General features: G+C 64.2%; 1 non-coding gene across 1 annotated transcript; it reads right to left on the reverse strand.

Moving 5' to 3' along the window:
* Positions 1-1,677: 1,677 nt before the first annotated feature.
* LOC142791093 (small subunit ribosomal RNA) lies at positions 1,678-3,492 on the reverse strand. The gene has a single exon (XR_012890002.1). It is a non-coding gene; the product is annotated as a small subunit ribosomal RNA (ribosomal RNA).
* Positions 3,493-20,000: the final 16,508 nt, after the last annotated feature.

The raw sequence follows: 20,000 nt of genomic DNA on the forward strand, positions 1-20,000 counted from the left end.
GTTTCTGGCACTCGGCCAAACAGTGGCCAAGAAGGGCGCTTTTCAGCGCACGCTTGGACTCCAAAACTCTGCCGCGCCTTTTTCGGCTGCCGCAAATCGAGCAAACGGTGTGTTTCGGACGGCGTTTCGCTTTCGCTACTTGCGAGTGCTTTCGTGGTCCACCCCTCTATAAATACTCGGGAGGCGTCGAAGCCGGTTCTCCAAGCCGGACCCGTAGGTATCGTTGTGTGCTCGCTCTCATTGGCCCGCCTAACCAGAAAATGCCTGCGGTACACCCATTTGGATAAGAGTGCACGCAGATGCGGGCCTCGACGGCTACACATTTCCTCGGGCGGCCGCCTCCCGGCCTCCGTGGAGCGCGGGATGCACGGTCCCATCGACAAGCCTCTCCCGTTTTTACCGTGGCGTCGCGGTTCACCACGGCAGGCGGGTCGGTCTCCTCCGCATAAAAAGGGGGACCCCCGCTTTTTGTTCCACGAAATCGCACAAGCTTTTTTCGCATCCACGGTTTGCCACCGCACACCAAAATGCCGATCCGGCTGCCTACTTTAGCCAACAGGTGGAGCCAGGCGCGCCGTACTTGCGCGGCACTTCCCACGTCCACCGAAGTCGGTGCCAAGGACCACTTTCGGCGCCGGAGCCGCGTACGAGCCTACTCGAGGCGGAAGAACGAAGCCAGCAAGGGCCTGGCCGCAAGTGCGTTCAATTGTCGGGACGTCCAAGTCCCTCGTTCTTCCGTGCTTCCTCTTTCGGCAAGTCGTTGCGGCACCTTCCCAAAGCGCGCAGACCCGCTAATCGCGACGAGCGCGACGTGGCCGTGCCGCCTTTCCCTCGGCAGCAAGCAAAACGCCTGGCAACGTCGACGCTCCCCTAACCGCGATCTCGCACCGTGTTTCGTGTGGCAAATTCAAAAGCCGGCCGGCGCTGCTGCAACCATTACGGTCGGTACGCATACGCCGCGGAGGGCGGGACGGTCATCGGAGCGTGCGGTTCCTCCATCGAGTACTGCGCACCTCGGCCGTCGCATCGCCGTGCCATGACCGGCCGCGCGTCAACGCGAACCGGTGCCAGCGAGATCCCTCGCCTGCAAGAACCGACCGGCAGCCTCCGTCACCCGAGGACGCGGAGGCGCTTGCCGCGGACGGCGGGACGGTATGCACTGGTGCACAGCGGACCCGTCACATCGCCAGTTCCTTGACCGACCGCCGACGCTTGTGCCGTTCCTCTCGTACTTGGCAGTCGCCGCGCGATTGTCGGGTCTCGTTCTTGCACGCTCGAACGGTCGGGAGGGCACTCGGCTGGCGTTTCGGGAACGCGCAGCCTCGCCTTCTACCGACGTAACCACGACTCGCCGTTCGCGCTCCGCCGCTCCTGTTTACAGTACTAGGCGGTCCCGCAGCGGTCGGGTCGCGCATTTCGAGCGCTTCGAGCCACGGTGCTGTGGCGGGTCGAAAGCCGACCTATGAGTGCGTTGCGCCGTTTGTACCCGCGTCCGCCACCTGGCCGACCGTCCAAGGTCGCGGTGTTGGCGTCCGCTGGGCGCAACAATTTGTCACGGGGTGCCGCTCCACATTCAGGCAGCCCCGTGGGGAAAAGCCGACCCCGCGTCCAAACGGGGTCAGCGGCAGAAAGTGTCGGGCGCAGACGCAGCTGAGGCGCTCACCCTTCACAATCCGTTAATGATCCTTCCGCAGGTTCACCTACGGAAACCTTGTTACGACTTTTACTTCCTCTAAATGATCAAGTTTGGTCATCTTTCCAACAGACCGGCGCAACCGAAAGGCCGCGCCGGACATCGGTCCGAAGACCTCACTAAATCATTCAATCGGTAGTAGCGACGGGCGGTGTGTACAAAGGGCAGGGACGTAATCAACGCGAGCTTATGACTCGCGCTTACTGGGAATTCCTCGTTCAAGGGGAACAATTGCAAGCCCCTATCCCAATCACGAAAGAAGTTCCACGGGTTACCCAGTCTTTTCAGACAGGGATAAAGACACGCTGCTTCCTTCAGTGTAGCGCGCGTGCGGCCCCGGACATCTAAGGGCATCACAGACCTGTTATTGCTCTGTTTCGTGCGGCTAGGAGCCGCTTGTCCCTCTAAGAAGGTTGTAAGGTGCTGGGAACCCCGCACCTATTTAATAGGCTAGAGTCTCGTTCGTTATCGGAATTAACCAGACAAATCGCTCCACCAACTAAGAACGGCCATGCACCACCATCCACCGAATCAAGAAAGAGCTCTCAATCTGTCAATCCTCCCAGTGTCCGGGCCGGGTAAGTTTTCCCGTGTTGAGTCAAATTAAGCCGCAGGCTCCACTCCTGGTGGTGCCCTTCCGTCAATTCCTTTAAGTTTCAGCTTTGCAACCATACTTCCCCCGGAACCCAAATACTTTGGTTTCCCGGAAGCTGCCCGCCGAGTCATTTGAGTAACTCAGGCGGATCGCTGGTTGGCATCGTTTATGGTCAGAACTAGGGCGGTATCTGATCGCCTTCGAACCTCTGACTTTCGTTCTTGATCAATGAAAACATTCTTGGCAAATGCTTTCGCAGTAGTTCGTCTTGCGACGGTCCAAGAATTTCACCTCTAGCGCCGCAATACGAATGCCCCCGTCCGTCCCTCTTAATCATTACCTCGTATTCCAAAAACCAACAGAACAGAAACGAGGTCTTGTTCTATTATTCCATGCAAGTTTATTCAGGCGACTCGCCTGCGTTGAGCACTCTAATTTTTTCAAAGTAAAAGCACCGGCCATCTCGAGGCACACAATGAAGTGCACCAAGAAAGAACCGGCATGATGTTCAGTCCGAGCCGTCGCATCGGGTAGATGCACTACTCGTCTGAAACTGAGATCCAACTACGAGCTTTTTAACCGCAGCAGCTTTAGTATACGCTATTGGAGCTGGAATTACCGCGGCTGCTGGCACCAGACTTGCCCTCCAATTGATCCTCGTTAAAGGATTTAGAGTGTACTCATTTCAATTACGGGGCCTCAAAAGAGTCCCGTATTGTTATTTTTCGTCACTACCTCCCCGTGCCGGGAGTGGGTAATTTGCGCGCCTGCTGCCTTCCTTGGATGTGGTAGCCGTTTCTCAGGCTCCCTCTCCGGAATCGAACCCTGATTCTCCGTTACCCGTAACAACCATGGTAAGCAAGTAACCTACCATCGAAAGTTGATAAGGCAGACACTTGAAAGAAACGTCGCCGGCTCGTGGCCATGCGATCAGCACAAAGTTATCCAGAGTCACCACACAATACGGGCCGAAACCCGATCGATCTTGGTCTAATAAAAGCACCCGTTACCCAAAGGGCTCCAGGCTCACTGCATGTATTAGCTCTAGAATTGCCACAGTTATCCAAGTAGGAAGAAACGATCTAAGGAACCATAACTGATTTAATGAGCCATTCGCGGTTTCGCCTTATTTCGGCATGTACTTAGACATGCATGGCTTAATCTTTGAGACAAGCATATGATTACTGGCAGGATCAACCAGGTAATCGTTCGACTGCGCGTCCGTCCTCGCCTTCGGCGGGCCGGACGCAGTCTGTGTGCGGCGGAGGCCACCTTCAGGCGCCCCAACACGCTTATTTTGCACTCCGAGATGACGGCGTTCGAGCTCGCTACGGCACAACCTTCCCGAAAGACGAGTGGGAGCCGTGCGGCAAGAAGCACGTTCATGCTCGCTCTTTTTCGTTGCATCGACTCGGTCGCGCCGTGCGGGTTGCCCAAGCCCGCTGCACTGTCGGTGGACCGGCCGGAACTAGCAACGGAGCCGAGACTGCAAAGCCGCCAGACGACGGGTCACGCCCGCGTCTTCGGCGCTTTCGCATCTGAATCGCCCGAGGACGACACGGAACACACCTCGATATCGTGGTAAAACGGCACCGTCCGACAACCAGCCCCTAACGCATCAAGCGGATGAGGCTGCAGACGACTGCCGTGGATTCCCCTGGAGCAGACCCGAGGACACGCTTGACGAGGCCGAAGCCCGCCGCATATCAGACACCCGGTCGCTTTCGCGTACGCCGCTCACGAGAACCCCCACATAATAGCAGCGATAAGTACCCAGACCTCCTTGGGCACTAATACGAGCGTACTCGAGAAAATTTCACCGCGGGTGTGCCCCGAAACGTGTGGCACGTTGAGCGTGCCACAAGTCTACGTCGCTCTCAAACCCGCCGAGGTCGTAGAATTTGCGACCCTACTCACGAAATTCCCACCGAGGATACGGCCGCAAACGTACCGCACCTTGGGTAGGCCACGAGTTTGTGCAACACTACGCTGACGGCACAGCACCGAGGTCGTGCGCGCACGCACGGGAAAATTCCGCCGCGGTTTCTGCCGAAAACGTGAGGCACCACGACTCTCCGCAAGTTCGCGTCGACTGCGAAAGACCGAAGTCGTGAACGACGTGTCCGCTACTCGCCGCCGACACGCTGGACACCAAACGTACAACGACTCGACGGCGTCGTAGAGGCCCACGACGCGGTTTTCCTTAACGACGTCTCGGCGTGGCACCGACAGGTTAGAACGGCCGACCAACGTTCCCTGTCCGCCGTTCGGCTCAGTCGAAGGGCTCGGCGACTTCGGCAACGCTGCGAAGCCGCACGGTGACGCACGCCATGTCCCCATTTTTTTTTTCTTTCTGCGTCTGCCGGGGTGCCCCTATAATAGCAGCGATAAGCACCCAGACCGCCGTGGGTCGCTCGCCCCGGCTGACGTGGTTTTTCGTACTCCTGCGGCGGTCGCCGTCAAGCACGTCCAAATACGCTACTTTCGTGGGCGCATTCACGCTCTTTCGCTTCGCCGGAGTGCCAGCACTCACTCTGCCAAAAACGGCGAACATCCGAGCGGCGGTTCCCACTTTTGCGTCGGCGTCGCAAACCCCGCCCCGGCAGACGAGGTTTGCCGTACTCGTGCGACGGTGGCCGGCGGGCACGTCGAAAGACGCCGATATCGTGCGCGAATTGGCGCACCTTGGCTTCACCGGAGTGCCGCCACTGACTCCTCCAAAAACGGCGAAGATCCGAGCGGCGCTTCCCACTTTCGCATCGGCGTCCCGAACTCCGCCCCGGCTGACGCGGTTTACCGTACTCGTGCGACGGTCGCCGGCGAGCACGTGGAAAGACGCCGATATCGTGCCCGAATCGGCTCCGTTCGGCTTCGCCGGAGTGCCAGCACTGGCTCGGCGAAAGACGACGAACATCCGAGCGACGGTTCTCACTATTGCGTACGCGTCGCAAACCCCGCCCCGGCAGACGCACTTTGCCGTACTCGTGCGACGGTCGCCGGCGAGCACGTAGAAAGACGCCGATATCGTGCCGGAATCGGCCCCGTTTGGCTTCGCCGGAGTGCCAGCACTCACTCGGCCACAAACGGCGAACATCCGAGCGGCGGTTCCCACTTAGCCGTCGGCGTCCCGAACTCCGCCCCGGCAGACGCGGTTGCCGAGCTCGTGCGACTAGCGACCGCGAAGCCGTCTCGCGACGCCGCTTTCGTGCGCGGCTCCCACTGCGACCTGGGTCACCCGAGGTCGACGAGCAAAAAAGAATGTCGAAAAAAAATTTTTTTTTTTTTTGCGTCTGCCGGGGTGCCCCTATAATAGCAGCGATAAGCACCCAGACCGCCATGGGTCGCTCGCCCCGGCTGACGTGGTTTTTCGTTTTCCTGCGGTGGTCGTCGTCAAGCACGTCCAAACACGCCACTTTCGTGGGCGCATTCGCGCTCTTTCGCTTCGCCGGAGTGCCAGCACTCACTCTGCCAAAAACGGCGAACATCCTAGTGGCGGTTCCCACTTTTGCGTCGGCGTCGCCAACCCCGCCCCGGCATACGCGGTTTGCCGTACTCGTGCGGCGGTGGCCGGCGGGCACGTCGAAAGACACCGATATCGTGCGCGAGTCGATGCTTCTTGGTCTCGCAGGAGGGCCGCCACTCACTCCTGCAAAAACGGCGAAGATCCGAGCGGCGCTTCCCACTTTTTCGTCGGCATCGCAAACCTCGCCCCGGCAGACGCGCTTTGCCGTACTCGTGCGACGGTCGCCGGCGAGCACGTCGAAATACGCCGATATCGTGCCCGAATCGGCCCCGTTTCGCTTCGCCGGAGTGCCAGCACTCACTCGGCCAAAAACGGCGAACATCCGAGCAGCGGTACCCACTTAGCCGTCGGCATCCCGAACTCCGCGCCGGCTGACGCGGTTGCCGAGCTCGTGCGACTAGCGACCGCGAACGCGTCTCGCGACGCCGCTTTCGTGCGCGGCTCCCATTGCGACCTGGGTTACCCGAGCTCGACCAGCAAAAAAGAAGGTCGAAAAAAAATTTTTTTTTTCTGCGTCTGCCGGGGTGCCCCTATAATAGCAGCGATAAGCACCCAGACCGCCGTGGGTCGCTCGCCCCGGCTGACGTGGTTTTTCGTACTCCTGCAGCGGTCGCCGTCAAGCACGTCCAAATACGCCACTTTCGTGGGCGCTTTCGCGCTCTTTCGCGTCGCCGGTGTGCCAGCACTCACTCTGCCAAAAACGGCCAACATCCGAGCGGCGGTTCCCACTTTTGCGTCGGCGTCGTAAACCCCGCCCCGGCAGACGCGGTTTGCCCTACTCGTGCGACGGTCGCCGGCGAGCGCGTCGAAAGACGCCGATATCGTGCGCTAATTGGCGCTCCTTGGCTTCTCCGGAGTGCCGCCACTCACTCCTCCAAAAACGGCGAAGATCCGAGCGGCGTTCTCCACTTTCGCATCGGCGTCCCGAACTCCGCCCGGGCTGACGCGGTTTACCGTACTCGTGCGACGGTCGCCGCCGGGCACGTCGAAAGACGCCGATATCGTGCCGTAATCGGCCCCGTTTGGCTTCGCCCGAGTGCCAGCACTCACTCGGCCAAAAACGGCGAACATCCGAGCAGCGTTTCCCACTTTCGCATCGGCGTCCCGAAGCCCGCCCCGGCAGACGCGGTTTGCCCTACTCGAGCGACGGTCGCCGGCGATCACGTCGAAAGGCGCCGAATTCGTGCACGAATCGATGCTTCTTGGTCTCGCAGGAGGGCCGCCACTCACTCCTGCAAAAACGGCGAAGATCCGAGTTGCGCTTCCCACTTTTTCGTCGGCGTCCCGAACTACGCCCCGGCTGACGCGGTTTACCGTACTCGTGCGACGGTCGCCGGCGGGCACTTCAAAATACGCCGATTTCGTGGGCGCATTCACGCTGTTTCGCTTCCCCGGAGTGCCAACACTCACTCTGCCGAAAGCGGCGATCATCCGAGCGGCGGTTCCCACTTTTGCGTCGGCTTCGCAAACGGCGCCCCGGCAGACGCGCTCGTGCGACGTACTCGTGCGACGGTCGCCGGCGAGCACGTCGAAAGACGCCGATATCGTGCTCGAATCGACCCCGTTTCGCTTCGCCGGAGTGCTGCCAGTCACGGCGCAGAAAACGGCGAACAAGTGTTTTTTTTTTTTTTCCTAGAATTTGTGTTATAGAAGGCACATTTGATATCGGACGATAATTTTCAACTTTATCACGCGCACCGATTTTCGTGTAGAGGTTTGCAAGTTTATGGGAATTTCTCCACTTGGAATAATGCGATTTAGTAGTACTACGAGAACTTCATGGATGTACTCAAGGGTACGGGGCAAGTCAGTTACGTCAACACCTGCAGATTTTTTACACTTCAAACTGAAAATTGTTGGTTGTGAGTCCTCGTGTGATATTAAAGGCCGATTCGCTAACACATAGAACAAAGAAAGAAAGGAAGAAAAAACGCCCGCGCTCGCTCAAGAAACCTGGGTTCGCAACAAGTGGCAACAACAAGCAACCGAGCGAGTGCGCCAAAACCCGTGGCGGCCGAACAAACGCGAAGTCCCAACCGCGTCAGCCGGGGCGGCACGGGACAGGAAAAATCACTTCAGCCGGGGCGGCGGGGCACCGAATAAACCTCGTCACCTCGTCGCAGGATAAAAGAGGAAACAAAAAGTCTAAACAGCGTCTGCTGGAGCGAATGCGTAATAAAACAACAACAACAACAAAAAAAAACACCCGCGCTCAAGAAGTCTGCAATCCTCACAAAAGGCGACTGTGACCGAGCAGCGTCAGCCGGGGCCGTGCGGAAACGGAAAAACCGCGACTACCGGGGCGTCGAGGCACCGAAAAATCCACTTCAGCCGCGGCGAAAAAAAAAACAAAAAGAAAGACGGAGGGGGGGGGGGGAACCACGTCTGCCGGGGCGAAGGAAAAAAAAAAACGCGTCTGCCGGGGCGAGCCCGGGTGCGGCACCACCGGGAAAACTGTGGCAAACAGACATGGCGATCGAGTGAGTGGGCCGCCAGCCAGGCTCAGCCAAAAAGTGCAAAGTCCGAACTGCGTCAGCCGGGGCGGCAAAAACCGCGTCAGCCGGGGCGGCGCAAAAAACCGCGTCTGCCGGGGCGGCACGAAACCGCGTCAGCCGGGGCGGGGCGAAAACTGCGTCAGCCGGGGCGAAAGAAAAAAAAAAACGCGTCTGCCGGGGCAAGCCCGGGTGCGGCACCACCGGGAAAACTGTGGCAAACAGACATGGCGATCGAGTGAGTGGGCCGCCAGCCAGGCACAGCCGAAAAGTGCAAAGTCCGAACCGTGTCAGCCGGGGCGACGCAAAAACCGCGTCAGCCGGGGCGGCGCGAAAACCGCGTCAGCCGGGGCGGCACGAAACCGCGTCAGCCGGGGCGGCGCGAAAACTGCGTCAGCCGGGGCGGCGCGAAAACCTCGTCAGCCGGGGCGAGCGAAAAGGGGGGGGGGGGGGAACCACGTCTGCCGGGGCGAAAGAAAAAAAAACGCGTCTGCCGGGGCGAGCCCGGGTGCGGCACCACCGGGAAGACTGTGGCAAACAGACATGGCGATCGAGTGAGTGGGCCGCCAGCCAGGCTCAGCCCAAAAAGTGCTAAGTCCGAACTGCGTCAGCCGGGGCGGCGCGAAAACCGCGTCTGCCGGGGCGGCACGAAACCGCGTCAGCCGGGGCGGCGCGAAAACTGCGTCAGCCGGGGCGAGCCCGGGTGCGGCACCACCGGGAAAACTGTGGCAAACAGACATGGCGATCGAGTGAGTGGGCCGCCAGCCAGGCACAGCCGAAAAGTGCTAAGTCCGAACTGCGTCAGCCGGGGCGGCAAAAACCGCGTCAGCCGGGGCGGCGCAAAAAACCGCGTCTGCCGGGGCGGCACGAAACCGCGTCAGCCGGGGCGGCGCGAAAACTGCGTCAGCCGGGGCGAAAGAAAAAAAAAAACGCGTCTGCCGGGGCGAGCCCGGGTGCGGCACCACCGGGAAAACTGTGGCAAACAGACATGGCGATCGAGTGAGTGGGCCGCCAGCCAGGCACAGCCGAAAAGTGCTAAGTCCGAACTGCGTCTGCCGGGGCGGCACGAAACCGCGTCAGCCGGGGCGGCGCGAAAACCGCGTCTGCCGGGGCGGCACGAAACCGCGTCAGCCGGGGCGGCGCGAAAACTGCGTCAGCCGGGGCGAGCCCGGGTGCGGCACCACCGGGAAAACTGTGGCAAACAGACATGGCGATTGAGTGAGTGGGCCGCCAGCCAGGCACAGCCGAAAAGTGCTAAGTCCGAACTGCGTCTGCCGGGGCGGCACGAAACCGCGTCAGCCGGGGCGGCGCGAAAACCGCGTCTGCCGGGGCGGCACGAAACCGCGTCAGCCGGGGCGGCGCGAAAACTGCGTCAGCCGGGGCGAGCCCGGGTGCGGCACCACCGGGAAAACTGTGGCAAACAGACATGGCGATCGAGTGAGTGGGCCGCCAGCCAGGCACAGCCGAAAAGTGCAAAGTCCGAACCGTGTCAGCCGGGGCGACGCAAAAACCGCGTCAGCCGGGGCGGCGCGAAAACCGCGTCAGCCGGGGCGGCACGAAACCGCGTCAGCCGGGGCGGCGCGAAAACTGCGTCAGCCGGGGCGGCGCGAAAACCTCGTCAGCCGGGGCGAGCGAAAAGGGGGGGGGGGGGGAACCACGTCTGCCGGGGCGAAAGAAAAAAAAACGCGTCTGCCGGGGCGAGCCCGGGTGCGGCACCACCGGGAAGACTGTGGCAAACAGACATGGCGATCGAGTGAGTGGGCCGCCAGCCAGGCTCAGCCCAAAAAGTGCTAAGTCCGAACTGCGTCAGCCGGGGCGGCGCGAAAACCGCGTCTGCCGGGGCGGCACGAAACCGCGTCAGCCGGGGCGGCGCGAAAACTGCGTCAGCCGGGGCGAGCCCGGGTGCGGCACCACCGGGAAAACTGTGGCAAACAGACATGGCGATCGAGTGAGTGGGCCGCCAGCCAGGCACAGCCGAAAAGTGCTAAGTCCGAACTGCGTCAGCCGGGGCGGCAAAAACCGCGTCAGCCGGGGCGGCGCAAAAAACCGCGTCTGCCGGGGCGGCACGAAACCGCGTCAGCCGGGGCGGCGCGAAAACTGCGTCAGCCGGGGCGAAAGAAAAAAAAAAACGCGTCTGCCGGGGCGAGCCCGGGTGCGGCACCACCGGGAAAACTGTGGCAAACAGACATGGCGATCGAGTGAGTGGGCCGCCAGCCAGGCACAGCCGAAAAGTGCTAAGTCCGAACTGCGTCTGCCGGGGCGGCACGAAACCGCGTCAGCCGGGGCGGCGCGAAAACCGCGTCTGCCGGGGCGGCACGAAACCGCGTCAGCCGGGGCGGCGCGAAAACTGCGTCAGCCGGGGCGAGCCCGGGTGCGGCACCACCGGGAAAACTGTGGCAAACAGACATGGCGATTGAGTGAGTGGGCCGCCAGCCAGGCACAGCCGAAAAGTGCTAAGTCCGAACTGCGTCTGCCGGGGCGGCACGAAACCGCGTCAGCCGGGGCGGCGCGAAAACCGCGTCTGCCGGGGCGGCACGAAACCGCGTCAGCCGGGGCGGCGCGAAAACTGCGTCAGCCGGGGCGAGCCCGGGTGCGGCACCACCGGGAAAACTGTGGCAAACAGACATGGCGATCGAGTGAGTGGGCCGCCAGCCAGGCACAGCCGAAAAGTGCAAAGTCCGAACCGTGTCAGCCGGGGCGACGCAAAAACCGCGTCAGCCGGGGCGGCGCGAAAACCGCGTCAGCCGGGGCGGCGCGAAAACTGCGTCAGCCGGGGCGGCGCGAAAACCTCGTCAGCCGGGGCGAGCGAAAAGGGGGGGGGGGAACCACGTCTGCCGGGGCGAAAGAAAAAAAAACGCGTCTGCCGGGGCGAGCCCGGGTGCGGCACCACCGGGAAGACTGTGGCAAACAGACATGGCGATCGAGTGAGTGGGCCGCCAGCCAGGCTCAGCCCAAAAAGTGCTAAGTCCGAACTGCGTCAGCCGGGGCGGCGCGAAAACCGCGTCTGCCGGGGCGGCACGAAACCGCGTCAGCCGGGGCGGCGCGAAAACTGCGTCAGCCGGGGCGAGCCCGGGTGCGGCACCACCGGGAAAACTGTGGCAAACAGACATGGCGATCGAGTGAGTGGGCCGCCAGCCAGGCACAGCCGAAAAGTGCTAAGTCCGAACTGCGTCAGCCGGGGCGGCAAAAACCGCGTCAGCCGGGGCGGCGCAAAAAACCGCGTCTGCCGGGGCGGCACGAAACCGCGTCAGCCGGGGCGGCGCGAAAACTGCGTCAGCCGGGGCGAAAGAAAAAAAAAAACGCGTCTGCCGGGGCGAGCCCGGGTGCGGCACCACCGGGAAAACTGTGGCAAACAGACATGGCGATCGAGTGAGTGGGCCGCCAGCCAGGCACAGCCGAAAAGTGCTAAGTCCGAACTGCGTCTGCCGGGGCGGCACGAAACCGCGTCAGCCGGGGCGGCGCGAAAACCGCGTCTGCCGGGGCGGCACGAAACCGCGTCAGCCGGGGCGGCGCGAAAACTGCGTCAGCCGGGGCGAGCCCGGGTGCGGCACCACCGGGAAAACTGTGGCAAACAGACATGGCGATTGAGTGAGTGGGCCGCCAGCCAGGCACAGCCGAAAAGTGCTAAGTCCGAACTGCGTCTGCCGGGGCGGCACGAAACCGCGTCAGCCGGGGCGGCGCGAAAACCGCGTCTGCCGGGGCGGCACGAAACCGCGTCAGCCGGGGCGGCGCGAAAACTGCGTCAGCCGGGGCGAGCCCGGGTGCGGCACCACCGGGAAAACTGTGGCAAACAGACATGGCGATCGAGTGAGTGGGCCGCCAGCCAGGCACAGCCGAAAAGTGCAAAGTCCGAACCGTGTCAGCCGGGGCGACGCAAAAACCGCGTCAGCCGGGGCGGCGCGAAAACCGCGTCAGCCGGGGCGGCGCGAAAACTGCGTCAGCCGGGGCGGCGCGAAAACCTCGTCAGCCGGGGCGAGCGAAAAGGGGGGGGGGAACCACGTCTGCCGGGGCGAAAGAAAAAAAAACGCGTCTGCCGGGGCGAGCCCGGGTGCGGCACCACCGGGAAGACTGTGGCAAACAGACATGGCGATCGAGTGAGTGGGCCGCCAGCCAGGCTCAGCCCAAAAAGTGCTAAGTCCGAACTGCGTCAGCCGGGGCGGCGCGAAAACCGCGTCTGCCGGGGCGGCACGAAACCGCGTCAGCCGGGGCGGCGCGAAAACTGCGTCAGCCGGGGCGAGCCCGGGTGCGGCACCACCGGGAAAACTGTGGCAAACAGACATGGCGATCGAGTGAGTGGGCCGCCAGCCAGGCACAGCCGAAAAGTGCTAAGTCCGAACTGCGTCAGCCGGGGCGGCAAAAACCGCGTCAGCCGGGGCGGCGCAAAAAACCGCGTCTGCCGGGGCGGCACGAAACCGCGTCAGCCGGGGCGGCGCGAAAACTGCGTCAGCCGGGGCGAAAGAAAAAAAAAACGCGTCTGCCGGGGCGAGCCCGGGTGCGGCACCACCGGGAAAACTGTGGCAAACAGACATGGCGATCGAGTGAGTGGGCCGCCAGCCAGGCACAGCCGAAAAGTGCTAAGTCCGAACTGCGTCTGCCGGGGCGGCACGAAACCGCGTCAGCCGGGGCGGCGCGAAAACCGCGTCTGCCGGGGCGGCACGAAACCGCGTCAGCCGGGGCGGCGCGAAAACTGCGTCAGCCGGGGCGAGCCCGGGTGCGGCACCACCGGGAAAACTGTGGCAAACAGACATGGCGATCGAGTGAGTGGGCCGCCAGCCAGGCACAGCCGAAAAGTGCTAAGTCCGAACTGCGTCTGCCGGGGCGGCAAAAACCGCGTCAGCCGGGGCGGCGCAAAAAACCGCGTCTGCCGGGGCGGCACGAAACCGCGTCAGCCGGGGCGGCGCGAAAACTGCGTCAGCCGGGGCGAAAGAAAAAAAAAACGCGTCTGCCGGGGCGAGCCCGGGTGCGGCACCACCGGGAAAACTGTGGCAAACAGACATGGCGATCGAGTGAGTGGGCCGCCAGCCAGGCACAGCCGAAAAGTGCTAAGTCCGAACTGCGTCTGCCGGGGCGGCACGAAACCGCGTCAGCCGGGGCGGCGCGAAAACCGCGTCTGCCGGGGCGGCACGAAACCGCGTCAGCCGGGGCGGCGCGAAAACTGCGTCAGCCGGGGCGAGCCCGGGTGCGGCACCACCGGGAAAACTGTGGCAAACAGACATGGCGATTGAGTGAGTGGGCCGCCAGCCAGGCACAGCCGAAAAGTGCTAAGTCCGAACTGCGTCTGCCGGGGCGGCACGAAACCGCGTCAGCCGGGGCGGCGCGAAAACCGCGTCTGCCGGGGCGGCACGAAACCGCGTCAGCCGGGGCGGCGCGAAAACTGCGTCAGCCGGGGCGAGCCCGGGTGCGGCACCACCGGGAAAACTGTGGCAAACAGACATGGCGATCGAGTGAGTGGGCCGCCAGCCAGGCACAGCCGAAAAGTGCAAAGTCCGAACCGTGTCAGCCGGGGCGACGCAAAAACCGCGTCAGCCGGGGCGGCGCGAAAACCGCGTCAGCCGGGGCGGCGCGAAAACTGCGTCAGCCGGGGCGGCGCGAAAACCTCGTCAGCCGGGGCGAGCGAAAAGGGGGGGGGGGGGAACCACGTCTGCCGGGGCGAAAGAAAAAAAAACGCGTCTGCCGGGGCGAGCCCGGGTGCGGCACCACCGGGAAGACTGTGGCAAACAGACATGGCGATCGAGTGAGTGGGCCGCCAGCCAGGCTCAGCCCAAAAAGTGCTAAGTCCGAACTGCGTCAGCCGGGGCGGCGCGAAAACCGCGTCTGCCGGGGCGGCACGAAACCGCGTCAGCCGGGGCGGCGCGAAAACTGCGTCAGCCGGGGCGAGCCCGGGTGCGGCACCACCGGGAAAACTGTGGCAAACAGACATGGCGATCGAGTGAGTGGGCCGCCAGCCAGGCACAGCCGAAAAGTGCTAAGTCCGAACTGCGTCAGCCGGGGCGGCAAAAACCGCGTCAGCCGGGGCGGCGCAAAAAACCGCGTCTGCCGGGGCGGCACGAAACCGCGTCAGCCGGGGCGGCGCGAAAACTGCGTCAGCCGGGGCGAAAGAAAAAAAAAACGCGTCTGCCGGGGCGAGCCCGGGTGCGGCACCACCGGGAAAACTGTGGCAAACAGACATGGCGATCGAGTGAGTGGGCCGCCAGCCAGGCACAGCCGAAAAGTGCTAAGTCCGAACTGCGTCTGCCGGGGCGGCACGAAACCGCGTCAGCCGGGGCGGCGCGAAAACCGCGTCTGCCGGGGCGGCACGAAACCGCGTCAGCCGGGGCGGCGCGAAAACTGCGTCAGCCGGGGCGAGCCCGGGTGCGGCACCACCGGGAAAACTGTGGCAAACAGACATGGCGATTGAGTGAGTGGGCCGCCAGCCAGGCACAGCCGAAAAGTGCTAAGTCCGAACTGCGTCTGCCGGGGCGGCACGAAACCGCGTCAGCCGGGGCGGCGCGAAAACCGCGTCTGCCGGGGCGGCACGAAACCGCGTCAGCCGGGGCGGCGCGAAAACTGCGTCAGCCGGGGCGAGCCCGGGTGCGGCACCACCGGGAAAACTGTGGCAAACAGACATGGCGATCGAGTGAGTGGGCCGCCAGCCAGGCACAGCCGAAAAGTGCAAAGTCCGAACCGTGTCAGCCGGGGCGACGCAAAAACCGCGTCAGCCGGGGCGGCGCGAAAACCGCGTCAGCCGGGGCGGCGCGAAAACTGCGTCAGCCGGGGCGGCGCGAAAACCTCGTCAGCCGGGGCGAGCGAAAAGGGGGGGGGGAACCACGTCTGCCGGGGCGAAAGAAAAAAAAACGCGTCTGCCGGGGCGAGCCCGGGTGCGGCACCACCGGGAAGACTGTGGCAAACAGACATGGCGATCGAGTGAGTGGGCCGCCAGCCAGGCTCAGCCCAAAAAGTGCTAAGTCCGAACTGCGTCAGCCGGGGCGGCGCGAAAACCGCGTCTGCCGGGGCGGCACGAAACCGCGTCAGCCGGGGCGGCGCGAAAACTGCGTCAGCCGGGGCGAGCCCGGGTGCGGCACCACCGGGAAAACTGTGGCAAACAGACATGGCGATCGAGTGAGTGGGCCGCCAGCCAGGCACAGCCGAAAAGTGCTAAGTCCGAACTGCGTCAGCCGGGGCGGCAAAAACCGCGTCAGCCGGGGCGGCGCAAAAAACCGCGTCTGCCGGGGCGGCACGAAACCGCGTCAGCCGGGGCGGCGCGAAAACTGCGTCAGCCGGGGCGAAAGAAAAAAAAAAACGCGTCTGCCGGGGCGAGCCCGGGTGCGGCACCACCGGGAAAACTGTGGCAAACAGACATGGCGATCGAGTGAGTGGGCCGCCAGCCAGGCACAGCCGAAAAGTGCTAAGTCCGAACTGCGTCTGCCGGGGCGGCACGAAACCGCGTCAGCCGGGGCGGCGCGAAAACCGCGTCTGCCGGGGCGGCACGAAACCGCGTCAGCCGGGGCGGCGCGAAAACTGCGTCAGCCGGGGCGAGCCCGGGTGCGGCACCACCGGGAAAACTGTGGCAAACAGACATGGCGATTGAGTGAGTGGGCCGCCAGCCAGGCACAGCCGAAAAGTGCTAAGTCCGAACTGCGTCTGCCGGGGCGGCACGAAACCGCGTCAGCCGGGGCGGCGCGAAAACCGCGTCTGCCGGGGCGGCACGAAACCGCGTCAGCCGGGGCGGCGCGAAAACTGCGTCAGCCGGGGCGAGCCCGGGTGCGGCACCACCGGGAAAACTGTGGCAAACAGACATGGCGATCGAGTGAGTGGGCCGCCAGCCAGGCACAGCCGAAAAGTGCAAAGTCCGAACCGTGTCAGCCGGGGCGACGCAAAAACCGCGTCAGCCGGGGCGGCGCGAAAACCGCGTCAGCCGGGGCGGCACGAAACCGCGTCAGCCGGGGCGGCGCGAAAACTGCGTCAGCCGGGGCGGCGCGAAAACCTCGTCAGCCGGGGCGAGCGAAAAGGGGGGGGGGGAACCACGTCTGCCGGGGCGAAAGAAAAAAAAACGCGTCTGCCGGGGCGAGCCCGGGTGCGGCACCACCGGGAAGACTGTGGCAAACAGACATGGCGATCGAGTGAGTGGGCCGCCAGCCAGGCTCAGCCCAAAAAGTGCTAAGTCCGAACTGCGTCAGCCGGGGCGGCGCGAAAACCGCGTCTGCCGGGGCGGCACGAAACCGCGTCAGCCGGGGCGGCGCGAAAACTGCGTCAGCCGGGGCGAGCCCGGGTGCGGCACCACCGGGAAAACTGTGGCAAACAGACATGGCGATCGAGTGAGTGGGCCGCCAGCCAGGCACAGCCGAAAAGTGCTAAGTCCGAACTGCGTCAGCCGGGGCGGCAAAAACCGCGTCAGCCGGGGCGGCGCAAAAAACCGCGTCTGCCGGGGCGGCACGAAACCGCGTCAGCCGGGGCGGCGCGAAAACTGCGTCAGCCGGGGCGAAAGAAAAAAAAAACGCGTCTGCCGGGGCGAGCCCGTGTGCGGCACCACCGGGAAAACTGTGGCAAACAGACATGGCGATCGAGTGAGTGGGCCGCCAGCCAGGCACAGCCGAAAAGTGCTAAGTCCGAACTGCGTCTGCCGGGGCGGCACGAAACCGCGTCAGCCGGGGCGGCGCGAAAACCGCGTCTGCCGGGGCGGCACGAAACCGCGTCAGCCGGGGCGGCGCGAAAACTGCGTCAGCCGGGGCGAGCCCGGGTGCGGCACCACCGGGAAAACTGTGGCAAACAGACATGGCGATTGAGTGAGTGGGCCGCCAGCCAGGCACAGCCGAAAAGTGCTAAGTCCGAACTGCGTCTGCCGGGGCGGCACGAAACCGCGTCAGCCGGGGCGGCGCGAAAACCGCGTCTGCCGGGGCGGCACGAAACCGCGTCAGCCGGGGCGGCGCGAAAACTGCGTCAGCCGGGGCGAGCCCGGGTGCGGCACCACCGGGAAAACTGTGGCAAACAGACATGGCGATCGAGTGAGTGGGCCGCCAGCCAGGCACAGCCGAAAAGTGCAAAGTCCGAACCGTGTCAGCCGGGGCGACGCAAAAACCGCGTCAGCCGGGGCGGCGCGAAAACCGCGTCAGCCGGGGCGGCGCGAAAACTGCGTCAGCCGGGGCGGCGCGAAAACCTCGTCAGCCGGGGCGAGCGAAAAGGGGGGGGGGGAACCACGTCTGCCGGGGCGAAAGAAAAAAAAACGCGTCTGCCGGGGCGAGCCCGGGTGCGGCACCACCGGGAAGACTGTGGCAAACAGACATGGCGATCGAGTGAGTGGGCCGCCAGCCAGGCTCAGCCCAAAAAGTGCTAAGTCCGAACTGCGTCAGCCGGGGCGGCGCGAAAACCGCGTCTGCCGGGGCGGCACGAAACCGCGTCAGCCGGGGCGGCGCGAAAACTGCGTCAGCCGGGGCGAGCCCGGGTGCGGCACCACCGGGAAAACTGTGGCAAACAGACATGGCGATCGAGTGAGTGGGCCGCCAGCCAGGCACAGCCGAAAAGTGCTAAGTCCGAACTGCGTCAGCCGGGGCGGCAAAAACCGCGTCAGCCGGGGCGGCGCAAAAAACCGCGTCTGCCGGGGCGGCACGAAACCGCGTCAGCCGGGGCGGCGCGAAAACTGCGTCAGCCGGGGCGAAAGAAAAAAAAAACGCGTCTGCCGGGGCGAGCCCGGGTGCGGCACCACCGGGAAAACTGTGGCAAACAGACATGGCGATCGAGTGAGTGGGCCGCCAGCCAGGCACAGCCGAAAAGTGCTAAGTCCGAACTGCGTCTGCCGGGGCGGCACGAAACCGCGTCAGCCGGGGCGGCGCGAAAACCGCGTCTGCCGGGGCGGCACGAAACCGCGTCAGCCGGGGCGGCGCGAAAACTGCGTCAGCCGGGGCGAGCCCGGGTGCGGCACCACCGGGAAAACTGTGGCAAACAGACATGGCGATTGAGTGAGTGGGCCGCCAGCCAGGCACAGCCGAAAAGTGCTAAGTCCGAACTGCGTCTGCCGGGGCGGCACGAAACCGCGTCAGCCGGGGCGGCGCGAAAACCGCGTCTGCCGGGGCGGCACGAAACCGCGTCAGCCGGGGCGGCGCGAAAACTGCGTCAGCCGGGGCGAGCCCGGGTGCGGCACCACCGGGAAAACTGTGGCAAACAGACATGGCGATCGAGTGAGTGGGCCGCCAGCCAGGCACAGCCGAAAAGTGCAAAGTCCGAACCGTGTCAGCCGGGGCGACGCAAAAACCGCGTCAGCCGGGGCGGCGCGAAAACCGCGTCAGCCGGGGCGGCGCGAAAACTGCGTCAGCCGGGGCGGCGCGAAAACCTCGTCAGCCGGGGCGAGCGAAAAGGGGGGGGGGGAACCACGTCTGCCGGGGCGAAAGAAAAAAAAACGCGTCTGCCGGGGCGAGCCCGGGTGCGGCACCACCGGGAAGACTGTGGCAAACAGACATGGCGATCGAGTGAGTGGGCCGCCAGCCAGGCTCAGCCCAAAAAGTGCTAAGTCCGAACTGCGTCAGCCGGGGCGGCGCGAAAACCGCGTCTGCCGGGGCGGCACGAAACCGCGTCAGCCGGGGCGGCGCGAAAACTGCGTCAGCCGGGGCGAGCCCGGGTGCGGCACCACCGGGAAAACTGTGGCAAACAGACATGGCGATCGAGTGAGTGGGCCGCCAGCCAGGCACAGCCGAAAAGTGCTAAGTCCGAACTGCGTCAGCCGGGGCGGCAAAAACCGCGTCAGCCGGGGCGGCGCAAAAAACCGCGTCTGCCGGGGCGGCACGAAACCGCGTCAGCCGGGGCGGCGCGAAAACTGCGTCAGCCGGGGCGAAAGAAAAAAAAAACGCGTCTGCCGGGGCGAGCCCGGGTGCGGCACCACCGGGAAAACTGTGGCAAACAGACATGGCGATCGAGTGAGTGGGCCGCCAGCCAGGCACAGCCGAAAAGTGCTAAGTCCGAACTGCGTCTGCCGGGGCGGCACGAAACCGCGTCAGCCGGGGCGGCGCGAAAACCGCGTCTGCCGGGGCGGCACGAAACCGCGTCAGCCGGGGCGGCGCGAAAACTGCGTCAGCCGGGGCGAGCCCGGGTGCGGCACCACCGGGAAAACTGTGGCAAACAGACATGGCGATTGAGTGAGTGGGCCGCCAGCCAGGCACAGCCGAAAAGTGCTAAGTCCGAACTGCGTCTGCCGGGGCGGCACGAAACCGCGTCAGCCGGGGCGGCGCGAAAACCGCGTCTGCCGGGGCGGCACGAAACCGCGTCAGCCGGGGCGGCGCGAAAACTGCGTCAGCCGGGGCGAGCCCGGGTGCGGCACCACCGGGAAAACTGTGGCAAACAGACATGGCGATCGAGTGAGTGGGCCGCCAGCCAGGCACAGCCGAAAAGTGCTAAGTCCGAACTGCGTCAGCCGGGGCGGCAAAAACCGCGTCAGCCGGGGCGGCGCAAAAACCGCGTCTGCCGGGGCGAAATCAAAAAAAAAACAAAGAAAAAAGCCCGCGCTTAATCAAAAGAAAACAAAGAAAAAAGCTTGCGCTTAATCAAAAGAAAACAAACAAAAAAAGTTCGCGCTTAAGCCTGGCGGTGGAACCACCGGGGCAAACAGACCTGGCGATCGAGTGAGTGGGCCGCCAGCCGGGGTGAGCCAAAAAGTGCAAAGTCCGAACCGCGTCAGCCGGGGCGACGCAAAAACCGCGTCAGCCGGGGCGGCGCGAAAACCGCGTCAGCCGG

This window comes from Rhipicephalus microplus, unplaced genomic scaffold (assembly GCF_043290135.1).
Source record: "Rhipicephalus microplus isolate Deutch F79 unplaced genomic scaffold, USDA_Rmic scaffold_137, whole genome shotgun sequence".
NCBI classification, from domain to species: Eukaryota; Metazoa; Arthropoda; class Arachnida; order Ixodida; family Ixodidae; genus Rhipicephalus; species Rhipicephalus microplus.